The 22,870-nt window shown below is 53.2% G+C and overlaps 1 protein-coding gene across 1 annotated transcript in view; it reads left to right on the forward strand.

The window, feature by feature from the left end:
- Positions 1-6,054: 6,054 nt before the first annotated feature.
- Positions 6,055-22,870, forward strand: part of PTPRS (protein tyrosine phosphatase receptor type S) — a 100,196-nt gene continuing 83,380 nt past the window's right edge. Inside the window, exon 1 of the mRNA XM_033135110.1 lies at positions 6,055-6,196. The gene's annotated coding sequence lies outside the window, so the exon portion shown is untranslated. The remainder of the gene's footprint in view (positions 6,197-22,870) is intronic.

A 22,870-nucleotide genomic window follows, 5' to 3' on the forward strand; every position in this document is an offset into this window, starting at 1 on the left:
AACATCCATGCCCACTCTGTGTCCTGGCCAAGCCGCCCCTGAGGCCGGGTTTCCTTTGGCGGTGTGAAATAACACTATGACATCTACTAATTGTGAAATAACACTATGACATCTACTAATTGCCTACTATGTGCCAGGTACTGCTCTAAGAACTGCACGTGATAAAAGGCAACTAGAAGCTGCTCGTGAACATTGCTCATGAATGTTTGTTGATCAACTTAGTGATACCCACAGTGGATAACACAGGCTGGGTAGAATTGCCTGCCAGTGGCTGCTGCTTGCTCAATTTTTAGAAGAATATGCCATGTACCCAAGCTGCAGATAGGTAAACTGAGGACAGCTTTATAATCTTCTGGGGTAAAAAAATACATCTTTGCATGCCTGCCCTTCTCTGATTGGCTTGTCATTGGGGGGAAGAGATGTCATTCTTAACTGCCCCCACAGCAGGCAGGGCCATCTGTGCCTGATTCCTGCCTGCACCCCCAGCTCAGAATAGCCTGCACCCTTCTAGCTCTGTCCAGAATAAGCCCTTTCCACTTCATCCACCTCTTTGGGTGCTCCAGGACTCCCCTCTACCCCACTGCAGCTGTGCTGCAGTCTATTCCCAAGATGCATCTGGGCACAGTATGCAAATAGCTTGAGTTAACCCTTTCACACACAGGGAGGTCCCACACCTCCATCAGGTATTTAGCAAGGCCCCATGGTGTGCTTGACGCTGTGGGATGGGTTAATGAGCTCCTGCCCATCCCTGGCTCCCAGCCTAGCTGTCATAGTGACTTAAGTAAGACCAGGGGCTGTGAGCTGGAAGAGTCAAGAGGGCCTCCTGCAGGTAGCTTGCAGGATTTGGCAAAAATGTGGAGTGGCAGAAGGGGCAAGCCTGACAGTAGGCACAGCCTGGGAAAACATCCAGAGAAGGAAAGGGAATAGCTTCTGCAGCAGTCAGACTGATCTTTGTTCCAGACTTGTCCCTGGGCCAGTGACGGCACCTTCCAGAGCCTCTCAGCTTTATTGAGATATAATTTCCACACTGCACAATTCACCCATTTGAAGGGTATATGTAACTGGTAGTTTTTAGTGTATCCCCAAATGGTCATTGTCATCATCAACCATCCGCAATCGAATTTTAGAATATTTTCATCCCCAAAGGATCCATTGCCTGCTCCAAGATCATGAAGATCTATGCCTATGTTTTCACCCAAGACTTTTACAGTTTTAACTCTTACATTTCGGTCTATGATCCATCTTGTGTTAATTTACATATATGGTGTGAGGTAGGGGTCCGACTTCATTCTTCTTTTTTTTATGAATTTTATTGGGGAATATTGGGGAACGGTGTGTTTCTCCAGGGCCCTTCAGCTCCAAGTCGTTGTCCTTCCATCTAGTTGTGGAGGATGCAGCTCAGCTCCAGTTACCGTTATCAATCTTTAGTTGTACGGGGCACAGCCCACCATCCCATGTGGGAATCGAACCAGCAACCTTGTTGTTGAGAGCTCGCGCTCTACCCAACTGAGCCATCCGGCCGCCCCATCGACTTCATTCTTTTGCATGTGGACATGTAGTTTCCCCAGCACTACTTATTGAAAAAACCATTCTTGCCCCACTGAATTGACAATCTTGTTGAAAATCAATTGACCGTAGATGTGAGGGCCCATTCTGGACTCTTAGTTCTATTCCATTGACCTATATGTCTATTCTTATGCCTGTACCATTGTGTCTTGATGACTATAGCTTTGTAATAATTTTGAAATTGGGAATTGTGTTCTTTATTCTTTTACAAGATTGTTTCGGTTATTCTGGGTCCCTTGAATTCCCATGCCAATTTTAGGATCAGCTTGTCAATTTCTTCAAAAGAAGCTAATTGGGATATTGATAGGGATTCAGTTGAATCTGTAGATCAATTTGAGGACTATTGCCATCTGAACAGTATTACGTCTCCCAATTCATGAACATGGGATGTCTTTGCATTTGTTTAGGTCTTCTTTCATTTCTTTCAACATTTTGTTGTTTTCATAGCATAAGTTTTGCATTTCTTTTGGTAAATGTATTTCTAAACATTTCATTCTTTTTGATCAATTGTAAAAGGAATTGGTTCCTTCATTTCGTTTGTTCATTGCCACTGCATAGGAAATAAAATGGATTTTTGTGTATTGACCTTATGTTTTGCATCTTGCAGCCTTGCTGAACTTATTTACCAGTTTTAATTTTTTTTTTTAGTGGATTGTTTAGGATTGTCTAATACCAAATGATGTCATGTGCAAATAGAGATCGTTTCACCTAATCCTTTCCAATTTGGATGTCTTTTACTTTGTTTTCTTACCGAATGGCCAGGTTATAACCTCCAGTCCAAGGTTGAATAGAAATGGCAAAAGCAAACAGCGTTGGGGCCGGCCTGGTGGCTCAGGTGGTTGGAGCTCTGTGCTCCTAACTCCGAGGGCTGCCGGTTGGATTCCCATATGGGCCAGTGGGCTCTCAACCACAGGGTTGCCAGTTCGACTCCCGCAAGGGATGGTGGGCAGCGCCCCCTGCAACTAGCAACCGGCAACTGCTGAGCTGCGCCCTCCACAACTAAGACAGAAAGGACAACTTGGAGCTGAGCTGCGCCCTCCACAGCTAAGATTGAAAGGACAACAACTTGACTTGGAAAAAGTCCTGGAAGTACACACTGTTCCCCAATAAAGTCCTTCCCCAATAAAATCTTTAAAAAAAAATAAAAGTAGACAGCCTTGTCTCTTCCTGATCTTAGGGGGGCAACATCCAGTCTTTCACCATTAAGTATGATGTTAGCTGTAGTTAGACTATATCGGGTTGAGGAAGTGCCTTTCTATGCCTAGTTTATTGAGTGTCTTATGAAGAGACGCTGAATTTTGTCAAGTGCTATAGCCATGTCTGAACCCATGTCTTTTTGACTCCAGAGTCCCAGTACTTACCTGAAACACGAAATTGGAGGACTCCCAAAGGAGCCCCACGTGGAACCCAGTAAAGAGCAGAAAACCCATTCAGCAAATGGGGTGTTCCCATGTGCCCCTGTTCTCTTCGGCATGTGAAGTGAACTTCAGAGAGCAAGAGCGTGCATGTGTGAGAGTGAGAGAACATCATGTTTAATTTGAAGGAATGTGTAATGATTGTGGAATCTCTGGCGTAGGCCAAAGTTATAGGGGGGATGTTTTGGACCTGTCTCGCAGAGATTTAAGACTGGGTTCCATACAGACAATCTTAAACTTGGCGTGAAGAGTCCTGTTTATATACAGTGAGGGGCAGCTGATGGCTCCCTGAAGTTATCTCAACAAAATCACACTGGAGCTAATTACCAGGTTCTAGGAGACAGTGGGGCGGAAGCTGGGCCAGAAGGAAAGGAGGAGGAGGCTGGGAAAGTGGGGACAGATCCCCCACCCCCTGCAGAAGATGTAAATGTTCATTGACTGAACTTTTCACCTAACATTGAGTCACACCCACTGCTTGCCAGGTGTGGAGGTCAGCAGAAGAGAAAGAGACGCAGAGCCTACCAAGCTCCACCTCCCAATTCTAGTATTTTCCATAGTGTGGAATTTTGAGGCTTCAGCTATTCCTCTTGGGGAGAACATTCTCTTCTTGGTTCTCTTCAAGCTCTGGCTTGCAGGAAGTCTTGGTTTGGTGTTACTAAATCTTTAATGCATTTCTGACACTTGTCAACCTCCTGAGGCTGCACGGAGGCTACGACAAGATCAGACTAGAATGTTCTGTTCTCCTTGTATTGATTTTTATGGTCACCTACCTGACTAGCCATTCTGGCTTTCCTATTGACAGTGGCCACATTTATCAAGCAAGCCCTTCTTGAGTCTATACTTGGTGCCAGATGCTTGACATGATGTAGCTCATTTCACCCTCCCAACAGCCCTAGGAGATAGAGACTATTATTATCCTCCATTTAAGACAGTCAAACAGAGGCACAGCTAGAGTGGGGAGACTGATGAAAACAAACAAACTGGCCAAAATAGAAAAACATTCCAAATTGTAATAAATAATCTGGTACTGAGATGAAGGGTGAGGAGGATCCTGCCTTGGGAAGAGGGGGAGGAACAGCATTCGAGGCAGAGGGAACAGCCAATGCAAAGGCTCTGAGTCTGGACTGTAACTGATGTTTGCACAGAACAGCAGGGAGGCTAGTGTGGGTGGAGTGGAGTAGTAAAGGAGACAGCTGGAGGAGGGAGGGGATGGGGACAGGTCGTGCAGGACCTTGTGGGCTGCACAGAAGACAGGTTTTTTACCTGGAGTGAGATCTTGTCTACTATCTCCTACCCTGGTCCATTAACTCTTGGAGGGCAGGTATTTTTTAGCCTGTTTTGTTTACTTCTGTGTTCCAGTCCTTAAAATAGCCTGGCACTCAGATTGATGGCCTGAACGGATGGGTTCCCCGGGCACAGACTGCAACATATTTCATGCCTGTTTTCCTTTGCTGCCCACAAGAACCCTCAGAGGTGGATGTGGTTGTCCCCTTTTTACAAATGGGAATTGTGAGGCTCAGAGTGACTTAAGGTCCCTCCCCTAAACAGGTGGCAGGGTTGGGTCTCGTGCCTCCATCGAGCATGTAAGGCTTGAGCACCTAATGTGTATGAGAAACCATGCTCAGTTTGTGGGGCCATCCCACCCATTTAATCCTTCAAGATGGGACTGTGTCCCCATTGCTTGGATGAGAAAACCAAGGCCAGATTGTTGGCGGTTAGGTCAGAGTCATGCAGCTAGAAAGGACAAAGTAGGCCCTGCAAACCTGGCCACTGCACTGGCCGCTGGGAAACTCCGAGCTTAATTTAGGTTCCTTGTTTAATTATTCATTCTCTCCTCTCTCTTCTCCTATTTATGACTTCCGCCTTCTCATTTTGTTCCCCGGTTAATGCCTTTTGTTTATATCCGCATCTTTGGCCCGCAATGAATGAATCAACGATTTTGGAGGAAAAAACCCCAAATTCTAAACTTGAGTTCCTTTGTGGGCACGAGGCCCTCTCCAAATACATACCTTGAAGAAATAAAATGCTTTCAACATGTTCAGAACACAATGACTCCATGTGTAATCTTTTGTCTTTGAGCACTCCCACCTCCCATGATAATCCTTCCCTTTTTCTTTTTTTCTCATCCCTTTTTCAAGCACCAACTATAGGCTGGACAGGCACATTATCACAATTCATCCTTATGCTCTCCATGTGAACAGGGGTTACTTTACCCCATTTCACAGACAGGAAACTGAGACCCAGAGAAACAAACCCATTTTGCAGTTGGGAAAACCGAGGCTCAGGGAGGATGATGTTAGGTAGGATGTTTCTGAAGTGCTTACTCTGCTGGAAATGCTCCTTCATCCATTCCCTCATTCATTCAACCAATAATACATGGGGATTCCCCAGGGCCCATGGAGTCACACCCTAGTGTGACCACAATAAAGACAGGATAGGATAGAGAATGCAGCGTGGGATGGCTGGTGCGCGGGGATCAAGGAAGGTTTCTCCAAGGAGTTGTCGTTTGAGCACAAACTGGATGATATTGGTTAAGACTTCCAGGAGAAGGAACAGCAGGTGCAAGGGCCCTGGGTCGGGAGTGCGCAGTTTGTTGGAACTGTAAGGAGCCGGTTTGTCTGGAACATAGAGATCCGGGGACAGAGTGGTGGGTACGAATGCGGAGGGGAGGTTGGATTTTATTCGAAGGGCAGTGGGGAGCCAAGGCAGAGTTTAGAGCTGGGCATGGCAAGCACCACGGCCTTTGTACCAGGCACCCTAGGGCTCTCGTGGGGAACCGCAGACGCAGGGGTCCCTCGCGTTGACGCCTCCGCTCACGTGTCCCCCGAAGCCGGGTGCCCGGCGCCCCACGTGCTCCCTCGGCCATTTAAAAGCCCGCGTGCCACGTGACCGCGCCGCGCCGCCTCATTGGCCGGAGGGCGTGGCAGCCGCGCGGCTGCGTAGTGACGCGCGCGGTCTGGCCCCGCCGCGGCCCCGCCCCCCGACCGGTGGCGGCGGCGCTGGCGGAAGGGATGACGTCACCGGCTGGGGGGGCGCGCGAGCGGGCGAGAAGGGAGAGCGAGCCGCAGTGAGTGTCCTCGCGCCGCCCGCCCGGCAGCCCGGCCGGCGCGCGCACGCCGCGAGGCGCTGGCGCTCGGGCTCCGCTTGGATCCCATGCAACAGCCAGGATGTGAAGCGGGGCAGAGCCGGGGAAGCCCAGCCCAGCCAGCCTCCAGGTAAGGGGGGAACAAATAGCCTGAATTACCCCCAAATTGCAGGCACTCCAGTGGGGTCTCGGAGGCTACGGAGTGGGCAGCGCGCCGGCTTTGTGCCGGGGAAGCCTGTCCTGCACGGCCATTGTGCTCGGAGGACGCTCCGCTGCAGCCGGCTGCACGCCCAGTCGCTGCGCCGGGCCAGCTGCGTCCGAACAATGCCCAGGAGGGCTGGACCGGGCGGGGGCGACTGGAAGGCTGAGCTGGCGGGGTGGGGGGCTTCGCCGCGGCGGGGGAGGGGGCTGGGCTGGACTCGCCCGGAGCGCGGCGTTGGAAGCTGCCCAGCGCCGCCGGCTGCACCACCCCGGGCTGCGGGCGGGGCGAAGGCGCGCAGTGGGGACGCGCGTGTGTGCGGAGAGTGCTGGCACGGGCCAGGGACCCCAGGCGGGTCCTGGAGGCAGGGGTCTCTGTGCTGGGGTGGGGGGCGCTCAGGTACCCTGGAGTAGAGACCAGCCCGGGACGGGTGGCCCCAGGTGGGAACGAGGGAGGACCCGCAGGTGCGCCCAAGGCGGCTGCTGTGCCCGCCACCTTTGCTCTCCAATCCCCCTTCCCTGGAGACCCCCAACTGAATATCGGCTCCGTGCAGCGCCCTCCCGGCCTCGTCCCTCCCTTGAAAGGGGGTCGCGCCTCCTGTACCCTGGCTTTGCCCCACCCTTCTGCGGCCGGGCGTCCCCTACCAGCCCTCCAAGCGGGGCGAGGCTCAGCCCCCAGCCCCAGGGACTCGCGGTCGGACGAGCACGAGCCCGGCACCGGACCTCCCTTGGGTGCTGCGCTGGGGCCCCCATGGGGATCCCCGGAGAGGGGAAGCCGCCCCTTGAGCCACCAGCCCCGCGGGTTCTGCACACCCCGGGAGCCCCCTCGGGGGGCTTGGGGGAGGGACGGTGACGTCATCCTGGGGCGGAGCCGTCGGAACCAGGTTGAAGGGGGCATGCGGGAGTGAGGGATTGCCCTGAGGGGAGCCCCCCAAGTTAGAGTGCCCGTGCCCTGGACGCAAGGGTTTTGGCTGCGGCCAAGTTTACTGCTCCTTATGGAAATCTTTCAAATTTAGGACCCTCCTCTTTGCACCTCCCCCCACAAATCCAGGACACTTACCCCATAAGCCCCCATAAATCCGGGAACTCCCTTTCAGCCGCTTTCTATCCAAAATTCTCAAATCAGGGAGCCCCCCAAACTGGAATTTTTTTCAGCCACACCCCCCCCAAATTTGGAATCCACTCTTAAGTGACCCTTGCCTGATTTACAGTCCTCTAGTAGCCCCGTAAATATGCAGCTTTTGAGAGTGCCCCTTCCTCTGTAATCTTTCCTTAAATGTAGCCTAAAGACCTCATACCCTAAATTAACAAACCTCCTCAGCGCCTCCATCTGGGGGGCGCCTCCCCTGTCTCTCCTGGGCTCAGCTGGGATTCCCCTGTCCCCGTCTCAATCTGGGGAGTCCCCACTCCGAACATGGGGCCCTTCTGCCCCTGGCCAAACCCCTGAAAAATCAGCCTGGGCGACACGGCTGTTGAAGGAGGGTGGCTGAGGTGTCCAGTCTGGGCATTGGTACTCTAAGAAGCCAGGACAAAGCTGGGGGGTTCCGAGGGTCCCCAGGATAGGGACCCGCCCACTCTGGGCCCCCAGGGGCTTCCACCCAGATTGGTTGCTGGGGTTCTGGCTTTCTCTTGACGTCCCTCATTGCTGTTGTCCCTGGGGTGCAGAGGGCGAGGGCCCCTCTTTGTTTGGGGCACCCTGCTTTCCCCTCAGAACCGTCTGTCGCGTGCGAGGACAGGGAGCCAGCCTGCACTGCTACTCCTATGATACCAGCTGCTGCTGCTGAAGCTTTTATTAATGGCCGAGGAACCCGGTGGATTCCTCCATTTGCATAGCTCCCCTCCCCCTCCCAGGGTCCCTTTCCTTTGTGCCCCCCTCCCCCTGCCAATCTCGCCTGCCTTCTGTCCCTCAGCTCTCTTCTTCCTCTGCCAGCTGATACTTTGGCTGCAGAAGGCAGGCAGCTGGGGCTGGGGGCGGCTGCTTTCCGCCCCCAAATTCCGGAGCCCACCAAGTTGGGCCTGAGTCTGGCTGGACACCCCTGCCCCCCCTCCCCCACGATGCCCTCCCTTGGGCATCTCTTGTTGCCTGCGCTGCCTACTGTCTGTCTGGGTCTCCATTCTTCCTTTCCAGAAATCTTCATCTTGCCCTGTCCCCCAGGCCTGGGGGGCATCTTCACCATGACAGTGCACTTCTTCGTGGGGCCCAGCCTCCCCAGCCCCCTGGGGGCTGCCATCCACCATACTCTGTTGCCCTGAGAGTTGGTATAATTGGGCTCAGGCAAACAAAACATCGAGGGAGACCTGGCTTGCCTGGTGAGCTCATGCGCTTTTCTATTCTTGCCACCTCAGCCAGTGACATTGGCCCCCCAAGGGGTGTCGAGTTGATGCTGTCATGTCGGTGGCCATCCCTGAGAGGAGAGGTGAGGGGAGGTGATAGATAGCCTGGCCCACTCCCCACTCCCTGTGGGAGACGGGGGATGGGTCATTGTGGTGTGGCTCCAGGGTGTGGCGTTGGAGGTCGCTGCGGTGGCTGGGCTCTCTGGGGGAACCCTCCTCCCCCAGGGTCCCTTGCAGGCCCCTGAGCTGGCATGTGGTGAGCTCAGCGAGAGGCGCTGAAAGCCGGGTACCTCACCGCACAAAAATCATTGCCTGTTGACCATGCGCTAGTCTTTCTCCCTCCTAGCCCTTCTTTTTTCCCTGCTTCCAAAGGCATTCCGGATAGTTTCCCATATCCGTGGACCCCACTTGGAGGAGACAGGAGGCATTTTCTCCCAACACTGGGACTCCCAGCTCTGGGCTGCCATGTCAGGAACAGGTGGAAGGGGTGAAGCTCCCTTGAAGTCAGGGATTTAGTGGTGGCATCTGGATAGACAATTCTGGAGTATTCACTTTCCACCCGTTTTCTTCCTCATTGGGCCACATAGTGTGGCGCTCTGCCTGGCATTTTCCGGAGCTAGGGCCAGTCAAGGAAACAGAGCCACCTCCGATGGGCAAATGGCTTTTCGGGGTGACTCAGTTTCCCGTCCTGCCTTGTGGGTCAGCACTGAACAGCATTTCATAGGTGTTGGAGTGCAGCATACACCTCCAACCGCCGCTTCCAGCATCTCAGAGACGGTACACTTGTGGCTTCTTCGCTGATTATTCCAACGGCTGCATGGCCTGAACGATGGTGAGCGAGCAAGGTGGCCAGGGAGGGACAGGCAGGGAACGTGTGACACCGAGGTGCAGCGTGGCCTTTCCACCCAACTCCCTGCGTCCCGGTGTTCACCTGCTAACCGTGACTTTAGTGCCGACAGCCTTGCGTGGGGGAAGTGGGGGAGGGGCGTGGAGAGAGTTCGCAGTGGGGAGGAAAACCCTAAAAATAAAGATGGATATTTATAAACCCAGCAGGTTTGGGGAATAATTGACGAAGCTTAATGTTTTCAGTTGAGAGTGATTTCCCCCGACTGCATTAGGCTCCATTTGTGGAGTTACTCGGAGCCAGCTGAAGGTTCTTGAAAAGTGCGGTGGGCTTGGCGGGCGCCCTGCGGGCCGAGGCTCTTTCTGCGGAAGGTCCTGTGTTTCTGGAGGGAGGCAGTGGGCGTAGGCAGGGGCCAGGAGACACAGAGTCACCGGCTTTCCTCCACGTCCAGAGCAGCCCCCTGGCATATCCTCCAGGGGTGGGCAGCCCGTTTTCCAAAATTTGCAAGGAAGAGGGTGCCCCTCTCCCACAAAGCTGGTGCAGACTGCCCTTGCTCTGTCCTTCCCCTCTACAAAAGATGCCCGGGTGGGGTATTTGGAGAGACCCCCAGCTGTCTGCTAGGCAGGGCAGCTCAGCCTCCAGTGGGGACCGGAGGACAAGATGAAGGCATGACCGCCGTGCCTGTGCAGGAGCCACTGGCCACGCCAACAAAAGCCCACCATGGGAGCGTGGACAAGGTCACATCACTGCCTGTACTGGGGAGAACGAGGGTTCGAGGGCTTTTCAAATGGTTTTTAAATTTTGTCTTTTCCCACCTTACCTTACCTTGGTCTGGAATCAGAAAGTTGCTGGCTTGCAGGGTGGCGAAGGTGGGCCAGAGGGGGTGCCAGATAGGAGTTGCGGTTCAAGTGCAGGCTGCCCTGTCGCAAGGAGGACGGACAGCCCCGAGACGGGCAGAGCTTAGCTCTGAGATGCACAGGGAGTGGTGACACCTGAGTCTCCTAGTCTTATAGTCCTGTCACCCTTTCTGCTTTCTAGAATCAACGGTATGGAGTGTAATATGTGGGTTTTCCCCCCTCTTCTTTCTTTTTTTCTTGAAGGAAAGAAAAGACACTCGCAAAAAGAAAAGAAAAAACCCAATGTACCATTTCTGTCTTGTCTCTGCCTGATATTTCAGAAGCGTTGGGGTGGGGGGAGGGTGCGTGGGGAATATGAAAAAATCAATTGGCTTACACTTCTGCAAAGGCGAAAATTAACGAGCGGGTGGGAGTGACTCACGGTCGGGGCCTCGACTTTCCTTGCCTTTTTTTTTTTTTTTTTTTTGGTCTCTTTTTCCCCCTCCTGTTGGAGCTGCCAATCCCTATGCCTCCCCCCTGGCTCAGCCGGGATAGACCTGGGGGTCAGTGCTATTCCTGCCTGGCTATAGAACCCAGTCTTTGGTTCCCTGGAATCGAGGCACCCCCCCGCCCCCCGCCCCGAGTTCTGCTGAGGCCAGAGGGATCCTAGACCTGAAAATCCACGTTTTTTTGTCTAGCATCCAGCATCCCCATTGGTTCCCTTCTCATTCCCGTGGATTCCACCCTGCTCAGGAGCTTGGAGCTTGGTTTTTGGGTTGCAGTGACCCCTCCCTGAAAAGGCCTGAACTGGGGCTGAATCACAAGTGTCGTTTTTTCCTTTTGAAGGGGTAGATTTGGTTCTGAACTCCCTGGGTTGCCCCTGTGGCTTTTGAGTTGTTTGTTTGTTTTTTAAAAATCTTTGCTGTTAGCGCCTTGTAGGAGGGCCGGGGGTCTTCTGTCTTCCTCCTGAGGGAGCTGAAGAGCCCAGTTTTTCTCTTGGGTCTCTACTTCCTCTCTCCCTCTATGTGGCCTTGCCTCTTCCCCTCTGCGCCAGAGCCTTCTCGCTTGCAAAATGAGGTTATGCCTCTGGCTTGGGCGTCAGAGCCTTGACTTCCACCACCCACCCAGCTTGAGCTGTGTACCCTGGGCTGGTTAGTTGACCTATCTGTGTTGCTTCATCTCTAAGATCACGGCAATCACACAGTTTCTTGGGCAGCCAGGTCATGAGATGCTTCGTGCCTGACGTCTGGTCCCCGCAAGGCATAGGGCAGCCCTGGCGGCCTGGGATCCCTGGATGGAGGCGGGCTGGGGGGCGAGGGGCCGGGGAGATGCTCTATTATCTCGTTGTCATGTGGGTAATTGAGTGTTGGTGGAAATTCAGGGGTTCTGGGGAGGCAAGGTCTATGCGTCTGTGTGTGTATAATTCAACGCCGCTTATAATTAGCCCCGTGATCAGCAAATGAGGGGATGTCGGGGGCATAATAATAGCTGCTCCAACTTATTTGCAGTTGGTGCCCCGTGCCAGGCTCTGTGCTGAGGAGGCGTACCAGGCACGTCCTTATTGCTTTTAACCTTCACATTCCCTGTGAGCACAGTTGCCGAGATCGGAGCCCCATTTCTAAGAGAGGGAAACTGAGGCACAGAGCGGGGTCTTCACTGGCCTGGGGTCCCACAGCCCTTAAGTGATGAAGTGAGGAATCTTACCCAGAGCCAACAGATGCCAGAACCTTAAGTCTTACCTTCTGCAGTCAGGGGCCTCTGCCCAATTGTCAAAGAAGTCATTTCGATGACATTTCACCTGCTGGGGGCACCTGAGAATCACTATTGAGACTGGGGCTCCCAGCTGCCTTCCTCAGAGGGTAAGAGAAGAGCATGGATGCTGGACGGTGGGTGCTGGACTGAGGCTGCCCAGGTTCAAATTCTCGCTTAGCCACTCACTGGCTGTGTGACCTGAGGCAAGTTGCTCAACTTCTCTGTGCTTCCATTTTTACATCTGTAGAATGGAGAGTAACAGTATCCACCTCGCAGGGTTGTTGTGAGGATTAAATGAGTTAATACATATAAAGAGATGCTTTGTTACTTAGCGGGACCTGCCCGGTTTGCGGGGGAGGGGGGGCAGCAGCCACCCTGCCCCACCATGGGGTCCAACATGGGAGAGATGTCAGGATGACTCAGCCACTGCAAACTGGGGCGTTCCCCGTAACTGGCTGCCTAATCAAGGCCGCCCCACTTCTGTGGCAGGACCAGGCCAGGCGCCTGGCATGATCTGAGCCACGGGAGGCCAGGCGAGCCTGGTGGGGAGGGCAGGTGGCTGCCTCGGGAGGCCCTGAGCACTCCTGGGACCCCAGGAGATGGCCCCTGATTGCCAGGGTCCCTGGTGGCTCCGAGTGAGTGCCCAGGGGGAGGTCTCAGCTTAGACTGTGACCCTACCGCTGGGCGCTCAGAAGAGGGTCAGTTTACAAGCTTGAAGTGCAAGCATCCATTCATTCATTTGCCAACTCATTAATTCAGTCAGTCAGTATTTGTTGAATACCATCTGCTAGAGAACTTGAGAGCCAGACTCTGGGTTCAAATTCCACCTCTGCTGCTCACTGGCTGTGGGGCCTCAGGCTAGTTAGTTACCTAGTTGCCCTGTGCCTCAGTTTCTTTACCTGTAAAATGGGTACTTTGGCCTTGCTTCACTCATGGTAGGGGTGTAGTGAGGGGCATTTGAACAAATATATGCCTGGCAGACAGAAACCACTAGTGAGTGGTTTCTTTTTCTTTCTTTTTAAAAATTGCAAATAAAAATTAAATTCTTGGGATCCAGTAGTGAACAAGGCAACTGGGTCCCTTGGACCCTGCAGTGTACTGGGGGAGACTGAGTACATAAATAAGCAAAAAAAATGTTACCTAAAACAGGGTTCTGCTGAGGCTGAAAATGAGACAGATGAACAGGTGTCACCCAGTACGTCACCTGGCCATTATTTAGTCTGGGGGAGGACAAGGAAGGCCTTCTGAGATGACCTTTGAGCTGAGCCCTGAAGAGAGACAGATGAACAGGTGTTGGGGACAGCAAGTGTAAAGCCAGGAGGGGGGCACCCTTGGCTGGAGGTGAGGAAAGCAGAAGCGAGAGGCAGGAGGAGTTCAAATTGCATTTTAAACACATGGGGCCAGTTTGCTGAAAGCTCCCCAGATCCGGGGTGCAAATATTGCCAAAGGACACCTGGGAGCTCAGGGAACACCACTTGCCAGGCCAAGGCCCAGAGAAGGAGAGAAACTTGCCCAAGGCCACACAGCCATGCCTGCCTGCCCACTGGGCCAGGCCTCGAACTCGAAGGTGGGCTGGGTGCCCTCACACCAGTCAGGAGGGGGAAACCGAGGCAGGAAGCCAGGGCAGGAACATCATTCTCAAACACAAGTACCCATTGGGGCCAGGCAGGTAAAGCCCATGGGTGGCGTGGGCTGGGTGGGCTCCCCAACCTCCTGGGCAGCCCCGAATGGCTCCACAGCCAGAACTGCCGGGCAAAACCAGAAAGCTAGATTTTATGAGAGATTGCCCTATTTTACATCCTTGGATCTTTTCTTGAAACACCTCCATATGCCGCTTGTGTGATCTCGAACCACCTCACTTGTCGTCATCACCAAGCTTCAGTTTCCTGGGCTATAAAATGGGTTGAAGATTGGAGGCCACCTTGATGAGGCACTGGTGCATAAACGCATGGTGGGAGGCGGGGGAGTGTTGCCGAGAACAGGGCCTGGCCCAACGTCCGCGCTCGATAAACGTTGGCTCTGATTATATTAATATTGGTCATAATGATAAACTTGACTTAAATTAAATGCTGTGCAGAAGGAAGCCGGCTAGTCCCGCGGGGCAGGGCTGTGAATTATCTTCTGGCTGCAGGACCCGGTCCTCGCGCTCTCGTCTTTTCCAGAACATACCTATTTGCTCTCGAGGCTGGGGCTTGGGGGTCACCAGTGTCACTTGTAGAGTTTATTGCAGTGGTTTGCAACTTGGGGCGATTTTGCTCCGTGGGGGACACATGGCAAAGTCTGAGGACATCTGTGGGTGTCATAACTGGGGGTGTTTCTGGCATTGAGTGGGTGGAGGCCAGGGCTGCTGCTGAACACCCCACAGTGCCCAGGACGGCCCCCCATAGAAAAGAGTCGGCTCCAGTGTCAGCAGTGCGGAAGGGGAGACGCTGATTCCTGCTCAGGACCCCGCGGCACGGAGAGAAATCAGGCTGTTGGCTTGTCCGCGGACGTCCACCGCCCACGCTCCGCAGCGACCTGCTGGACTTGAACGCCGAGATTACCAGTGGGTTCCCGCTGCACACTTGTCCTGGCCCCACTGCCCAGTTGATTATCAGAAGCGGGCAATTGCCCTTGACTTGTGGATTCTAGAAAGTGGGAACGGCTAGGGTTTCCAGCGATGGTGCTGGATCTGGGACGTGGAGGGACTGCCTTGTCCAAGTTTGTTTTTTCCCCCCTTTCATCCCACCTGGACCTGGGAGCCTGGACTTTGTCCCCACTGCGGAAGGTCTCTTGGAGGCTTGAGCACTCTAATTTTGAATCCTTACATGGGTTTTTCCCTGGCTGTATGAGGCAACCCATTATTCTCTCCCCTCAAGCCTCAGTTTTCTCATCCATGAAATGGGGACGAAGCTTGCCTGCTGCGTCTCTGGGGATTAAATGGTGTCATGTCGATATGGTGCAGGGTGCCCAGGGTGCACTGTGTCCTCCGCCCCTCATCTTCACAACAACTGGGAGGAACAAGGATGGAGCCCCAAATCTATAATTGTCCAACAACTGCAACAGGGGAGCTCACCCTAGCAGGCATTGAGTCCCTCTGTCATGGAGCCCATGCCACATACCTGGCCCTGGGCTCCAGCTTTGTTCACATTTTCACTTTTCATTCTTAGAACAGTCCTGAGAGGTAGGAACTGTTCCCTCCCCATCTTGCAGATAGGGAAACTGAGGCACAGAGTGGGGACGAGAAACTGGAATGACTGGAGTCTTTTGTCAGGGCTGTCTGCCCCCCAGCTCCAGGTGAACAGAGGTGTCACCTGTGCTAGTGGAGGTTCAGAAGGGTCTGCACTTGGTTTAATGTCCTGGTATTGTCTGAAAATCCTTAATTTTTGTACAGGGTTTCATTTGTACTGCGGCCCGCAATTATGTAGCAATTACGGAGCCATAGTGAGAGATTGAGGGTAGGGGAGGGGTGTTGGTCAGCTCTGGGTTCCAGATATGTTTTTGCATCTCACAAGTTGTGTGACTGAAGGGAAGTTGCTTTGTTCTTCTGGACAGCACACCCAAACTCCCCTCTGGCCAGCCAAGCCCCTGCTGGCCTCCTTACCCTCTCTCCCTGCCTCTCTACCTCTCGCTCATTCTGTAGCCACCACCATCCCACACTAATGGTCCCAGTTAGACAGGTCATGGCCAGGAAAGCCCCGCTTCAGCAGTTCAAACACCCCTGCTTAGCTCACACTGCTCTGGGCAGGGAGGTTAGGAAACCTGGTCCCGAGTGGAGGTGCTGTGTGACTTTGCCTACTCATTCGCCCTCTCTAAGCCTCTGTATCTGTATGTCTCAAATGTCTGGTACAGAAACAGTGATGAGTGGCTTTTGAGAGGCAGGGGTTTTGAGGATGGGTGTCAGGGAACCCCAAAACAGTCCATGAGATTTCCTGTGTCCTGGAGAAGCCCAAAGGAGCCAGGGACTCCAAAAGGCTCATAGTAGCCAGGACAGGTCATTTTAAGACTCAGCTATACCTAATGTTCTTTTGATAGCCTGTGTGTCCAGCCAGATGGCTAGAGAAGTCTCCAAGGAGGCCCCCAGGAATGGGCCAGGACATCTTTTGGGGATTGCATTTAACATTTGAAGAACTCACGTTAGAGACTTGGCTTGGTCTCATGGGCAGTGTGACCTTGGGCCAATGTATCTACCTACCGGGCCTCAGTCTGCTCAGTCTGTAAAATGGGTGTGAGACTTTCTATTGGGCAGTTGAAAGGATCCGTACCGAATGTGCATGGAAAGTGCTGGTATAAACGTCATATAGTACAATATGATGCTTCCTGCTGTCTGGGAGCAAATCAAGCGACCTGTGTATAGGGTTTTGGGGGACAGGGTTTGGGGGTCATGGGGAGTGGTTGGGCCCAAGTCTGCCTTCCCTCAAGGATGTGGAGTCATGCCTGGAGCCTCCTGCTGCAGAGCCAAGAGCAGGCTGGCAGGAGCCAGTGGCAAGCCCTGGTCAGACAAAACCACAGGCCAGGCTGAGGCTGGCAGCAGGCCTGCCCTGGGACCACCTGAGCCATAGTGACTGGGGGAAACTGAGTCATACTAGTGTGGCCAGAGACCTTGGCGATTATGGGGGTCAGTTCTGACCACCTAGGTCTCTGCTGAGGTCACCCTGCAGGCTGCACTGAGGCCTCTGGACTCCCTGTCCAGTGCTCTGCCCGTCACCACCCACATTTCAGTCACTCACTATGACGTGTGCATTTTGCCCTGGCTGCCTGGTCCTCCTAATGACTGGATAGTTCCCTGGAAGCCCATTCTCTTTTAAAACTTTAAAGGAAAAACTTTGTCTTACTCTTGTGAATGGGAACCTGGTATGTCCTTGACACAAAAGTAGGCAGGACCTTAAAAGTAAATGTGACGGGAGCAGAAGGAAAAAAAGACATTCCATGATTTGGCTGCTGCTGCAGGCTCAGAGCAGAGGCCCAGGGCTGCTGAGGCATTAAAGCCGCATTAGCGCCCACCGGAGCCTTCCAACCTTCAGAAGGCTGGGAAACACTGGGCAGAACTGGCCCCCTTGCTGGTTGAGTCGTTGTTACCGAATGCGACTAGAACTGTTTGGGGGTCTCCCCGCCTTGGTGGCTGTGTCCCCTCCCACCATCCGACTGGACTTTCTTGTTTGCATCTGAGTATTGCTTCTCAACAGCCGGGGGAGAAGGTTATTTCTCCCTGAATTCAATTAATGAGCCTATTAAAAACTATTTATTTTCCCTGACAGTTGTTTACTGAGGAGAAGGAGATGAATTGGTCAGGCGTCCTCACCAGGCAGGCAGGCAGGAGGGAGGGTGGAGGATGCCTGGTACCTTGGGCGCTGGTGCTTGGGGAGTGCTGACTATGGGTGGGGTCCTGCCTTCAGTGGGGGCGGGGGGTGGGCCGAAAACGCAGAGCCTGAACTTGGGCTGGGGCCAGTGTCTGACCTTGGAGTCTTTGGGGAGGCAGAGCCCAGGAAGAGTGAAAACCATCTTGGTGCGGCGGCAGGGGGCTGTCCCCAGTGACTGCCATCTTCACTTTCCAGGCCAAAATATCTCAGATGCACTGGTTTGGAACCTAACACCTGACCCCATGGGCCATATGTTTGTGGCAGGGTCTCCCAGTGTCAGTTCTCTTCATAGCAGTTGAATCCTATGACTTATTTTGAGCACATGGCCATCTGGTGAAAGGAAACATTTTTCAGTGTATTTTGCAGCTGTCTGTGCTATATGATTGAATTTTGACCAGTGGGATAAATGAGCAGGATTTCTTGGAAATGTTTTCAAGGGGAGGTGGTGCATGCTCCCTTCTATCCTCCCAGCTGGAACATGGAGGTGATGGTAGGCGCTCAGGCAGGCATTTTGGAACATGAGACAGGTAGCATGGGTAAGAGCTGGAGAATCAAAGAGACGGAAGAGCCTGGGCCTCCATGATTGTGGGGTGGGCACAATAACCCTGGAAGGGCAACCTGGGAGCTTCCTTGATGTGAAGAGAGAGATTATGCCTCTTGTGAGATTTTTGGCACCCACAGCCCAACTTGAGCTAACAGTGGCAGTACGTGAGCCTTAGACCACAATGCTTTTCTTGTCTCCTTCTGGTCTCTGTTCATTTTTAAGTGAGGCTTCCATTGACGTCCCTGTTAAGATTTGCAGAATTATTATTTGCAAAATTCACCTCTCTACCCAGCTCCCCATTTCCCCTTTCCTGCTCTGCTTTTACTCGAAGCACTTGTCACCATCCCCATGTGGTATGCAGCCGCCTCCTGCTCTGGCTGGGACTCCCCCAGGAGGCGAGGCGTTTTTTTGCCTGTCTTCTCTGCTTTGTCCTCAGCAGCGCTTGCGCACAGTAGGGACTCAATGCATATGTTTAGCATAAACAGCTCCCTTCACAGGGGAAGCAGTGAGGCTCCCAGACACCTGAAGTCTTCCAGCTGGCTGGTGGCAGCGCCCGGACTTGCACCAAGCAGGTGGCTCCCAAATTCTCCCTTTTCACCCCGCCCCCTACCCAGTTGGCCAGTTCAGGCGGGCAGAGCCCGCCCAGCGGCTGCTCCTGATCTTTCTCTCGCCCCCGTGTTCTCACCTCAGCCTCCAGAAATAGCCCCTTTAAAATAGCCACGTCCCTGTCAGCCAGCGTTCAGGGGCCTCTGCCTGCCCACGGATGTGACGCTGTGTGGACGGGCCAGTCCCCTTATTGCTGTGGGATTTTAAAAAATACAGTTGGTGTTAGGTGGTCTCCTCCCCCACCCCCTTTTTGCCTGAAGGAGCCCAGCCACCGACTGGGCTGCTTTCCCATCCCTGATACTTGTCATTTAGGTTTTGGCTCTATGTGTCTCTGTGGACACTCCATCGAGGCACAGATGCCGAGGGGTGTCTGGTTTGCAGAGCCGAGAGCTTCTGCTGTAGGCTCATGCCAGCTCAGGTGGGACCGTGTGGCCCATAGTCCCAAGTCTGGTTGAGAAGTCCTGGGTTTGAGTCCCAGTGCTGCCTATTGCTGGCTGTGTGACCTTGGGCAAGTGTTAGAACTTCTCTGAGCCTCAGTTTACCTGTCTGTGAAATGGGAACATCTCAGGTCTTAGGCAAATGGCTGAAGTGCTTTGAGCCTCCATACATAGCTAAAGATCTATAGAAGTTACAAGAATAGGTGTTTTCCTGTCGTTTTATTCTTGTCATTTATTGAGACCATCTAGGTTCATGGTTAAGAACCAGACTCGAGGGCCAGATGGCCTGGGTTCACATCCCAGTTCTGTTCCTTATTTGCTGTGATTCCACCTATTCTGGCTTCTGTGTCCCCATCTGTAAAATGGGGATAATGATGACCCCACCCTGCCAGAGTCCTTGGGAGGCTCAGATGAGTTACTAAGGGTGAACCCCTTAGACCAGCGCTGGGCTCAGCATGGGGGTGAGATGGTGGTTGTATTCGCTAAATATTTATCAGCTGCTTTCTGAGGGCCGGCACTTCCTGGAAGCAGGATCAGGGAGATGGACACCTCTCCAGTCGCTCTGTTTGTTTGGCTTCGAGGTCCTGACTCAACCTCGGGGTTCTCCCTCCCACCAGGGCAGGGATTAAACTGACCGGAGGGACCTGCTGGCCCTGGCCACAGGCTCTGTGCAGGTGGCCCCGCTTCCTGTGTTTACTCAGCAGGTGTTAGGCCGCCTGATGGCTTAGACCGGTGCTGGAGGCTCAGGAAAGGGGGCAGGGGGGCAGAGTCCAGGGGTGGCTCAGAAATGGGGACAGGAAGGGCCCTGCTGGAGGAGGCGAGGCTTCCGCCGCAGCAAGCCCAGCTGCAGCCACCACCTCCTGCCTCCCCCGCTTCTGTGCCTTTCCTCATCTGGGGAGTTTCTCGGATGCCTACTGTGTGCTGGGCTCCCTGCTGGGACCCGGCTGGGGAGGAAGTGCATGCCTTTGTGGGGCTCATGTTCCCATCATGGAGAGACAAGGAGCAAAATAAAATCCGTGTCACGTTAGACAGTGATAAGAGAAAACGGAGAAAAAGGGATTTGGGAGTGGAGGGATGAGGGTTGTCATTTTAAATGGGGTGGTGGGGATGGCTTCACTGAGGAGGTGACAGTTTGAGCAAAGCCCTGATAGAGGTGGAGAGGGAAACCAAGTAGGGGAAGAATGTTCTGGGCAGAGGGTACAGCCCATGCAAAGGTCCTGGGGCATGACCGTGACTGGCGTGTTGGAGGATCAGTGAGAAGGCCCATGTGGCTGGAGCAGAGAGAGAGAATGGGATAAGGTGAGGGCAGGGAGGGGATGGGGCACGTCGTGCAGGGCCTTGTGAGCCACAGGGAGGACTTGGGCTTTTACCCCGAGGGAGGAGTAGCCCTGGCGGGCTGTGGGCAAAGGAGGGATGGGACCTAACCCAGGTTCTCCAGGCGCCCTCTGGTGGCTGCTGCAGGGAGGACAGACGGGGTGGCGAGGACAGGAGCTCTTGGACTAGGGCAGAAGGGACAGAGCCGGTCCAGGTGAGCAATGATGGGACTGGACCAGGTGGAGACAGAGGAGTGGGCAGATTTGGGATAGAGTTTAAAGGCAGAGTTTTCATGCACTTTTTGCGGATTTAATCTTCATAGTGGCTCTGTGAGGGAGGGACTCATACCTATTTGACCAATGAGAACACTGAGGCCCAGAGAGGTCGAGTCATCTGCCCAGCATCACACAGCTAGATATTGCATGGTGGCAGGGTGGCCAGCCGGGATGACCCGCTGCCGGATCTGGCCGGGGTGCCGCTTGCTCCCCAAGCACTTAATGGCCATCACTGCTTCCTAATTTATAGGTTAACCACGTGCATTTAAAGGCTGTGTGTTTGAGTCCTTTAGTTGAGATGTTGGCCGGGGTCTCTACCCTGTCCTGTGTTAGGGAAATCCATCGTAAGTGCTACCAGCCACATAGACAAGGGAAAGCTGGTAATTCTGTTAGACCTCAATTCATAGTCTGCCCTTACCTCTTGCTTAGCTGTGTGACATTGTGGCTACTGCTCAGCCTCTCTGAGTTCTCATTTCCTGTGACATTTGTTTGTTCATCCCAGTAATATGTTTTGAATGCCTTCTGTGCACCAGGCAGTTTTAGACAGAGTGATTATTCTTGCTTTGATCCCAGCAACCTCGAAAGTGTCAGGTGACAAAGCACAGTGCTCAGGCCACGGGAGGGTGGGCAGGAGCCCTAGCCATTGTTGGTACCTGCTGTGGATCCCTCCAAGGTGAGGTTGGCAGCTCAGAGGGAAATCCCAGGGCAGCCCTGGACATTCCTGGGACCTGGCAGAAACTGGTGCTGTGTACAAAACCCCAAATTGGCAAGTTTGGGTCAAAAAGCAGTTCAGAGGAGCTGGGCTCGGGACACAGAGGAATTTTAGGAAAACCTGAACTCTATGTTTTACTTACACTTTCCATTTATGTAGTACCAAGTCCAGGAGAGAAATGTGTTCAAGTTCTATGTCCAAAGGAGTTAAATAAGCTCTATCAGCAGCTATCCAATGATCATTCTCTGCAATAAGGAAGTCGTATCCAGTTTAATTGGCAGCATTTTATTCCCCCTCTCTTATTGGCATGTAAAATACCAATGCATCTTAAACTCAGTGAAATATGGAAATTGCCAGACCTGAAACTGGGATCGGGGATGGGAAGAGAAGATGGGAGAGGAGGTCAGGGAAGGCTTCCTGGAGGAGGTGGCAGCTGATCTAAGACGTGACGGTTAAGTAGGAGTTAACTGGGTATTGGGGAGGGAAGGGTATTCCAGGCAGAAAGAACAGCATTGGCAGACTTCCCGTACAAAGTCACCTTGAGCCTTCAACGTGAAGTAATTGTTTAACCTTGAGTCTTGCACTGGGCCAGCACACAGTAGATGTAAATGGGTGCTGCCCTCAGTCCCAGACTGGATGATATTACCCACGTGCCTTCCTGTGACTGTGTTTTGAAAGACCTGAGACCTAGAGGTTTGGGTCTGTCTGAAATCCTTCAACAAGTTGACTGTTGAGCAGGGATAACCTTCAAGGTTTCACAGCCTCAGCTCCCTCCCTGCTTGCTACTAATGAGGCTTCAGCCTCAGATGTACAGTGGGCCTGCAGCCTGAAAGGAGGGGAAACCCAAATCAAACTAACCAGTAAAAAAGTAGATGAATTGATTGGCTCTTGTAACTGAGAAGGCTGATGTTAGAATATGCCAGCTTCAGGCATGGCTCGATCTAGGGATTCAAACGAGGAGCCTTTAACAGATGAAGAAAAGCAGACCCAGATTGCTGAAACCACTTGCCTGAGGCCACAGAGCTAGGAGGAGGTTAAGCCAAAATACAGACTTTGGTTGCTCTGAATCTGAAGTTTGTGGCTTGGGAAAGTTGTCCCAGGCTAGGGGGTGACAACTCCATTTTACAGATGGGAAAACTGAGGTTCATAGACGGTAAGTTATTTGCTTAAGGTTACATAGTAAGCAAGGAGCAGAGCCTGGAACTGAACTCACATCAAACCTATGGTCTGGGACCTCATACCATATGGTTCACTGTACACACAGGTTGAATGGTGGGTTGGTCCAACTGAGGCAAAGAAGGAAAACAGGTTTGCCAGGGGCCACATTGACCTTGGGCCGGGCTCTGCCCTCCCCACCCAAGAAGCGCCTCCTCACACCACCCACCACGGATGGTTGTGATCTTCCCTTTGCTCTTGATGAACACATCATGGGTGACAGGTGGGGAGGTCCCTGCTGACCCTGGCTCCACGCCAGCCGTGGGCCCTGGCCAGGCCTGCCCATCTCTGTCACAGGAGGAAATGAGACTGGCAGCCAATTGTTCTCCTCCAGGCCAGCTGCCTCGCTCCCCAACGCTCAGTTTTCTCCGAGCTTGCATTGATTGCTCAAGCCCTCC

This window comes from Rhinolophus ferrumequinum, chromosome 18 (assembly GCF_004115265.2).
Source record: "Rhinolophus ferrumequinum isolate MPI-CBG mRhiFer1 chromosome 18, mRhiFer1_v1.p, whole genome shotgun sequence".
In the NCBI taxonomy this organism is placed as follows: Eukaryota; Metazoa; Chordata; class Mammalia; order Chiroptera; family Rhinolophidae; genus Rhinolophus; species Rhinolophus ferrumequinum.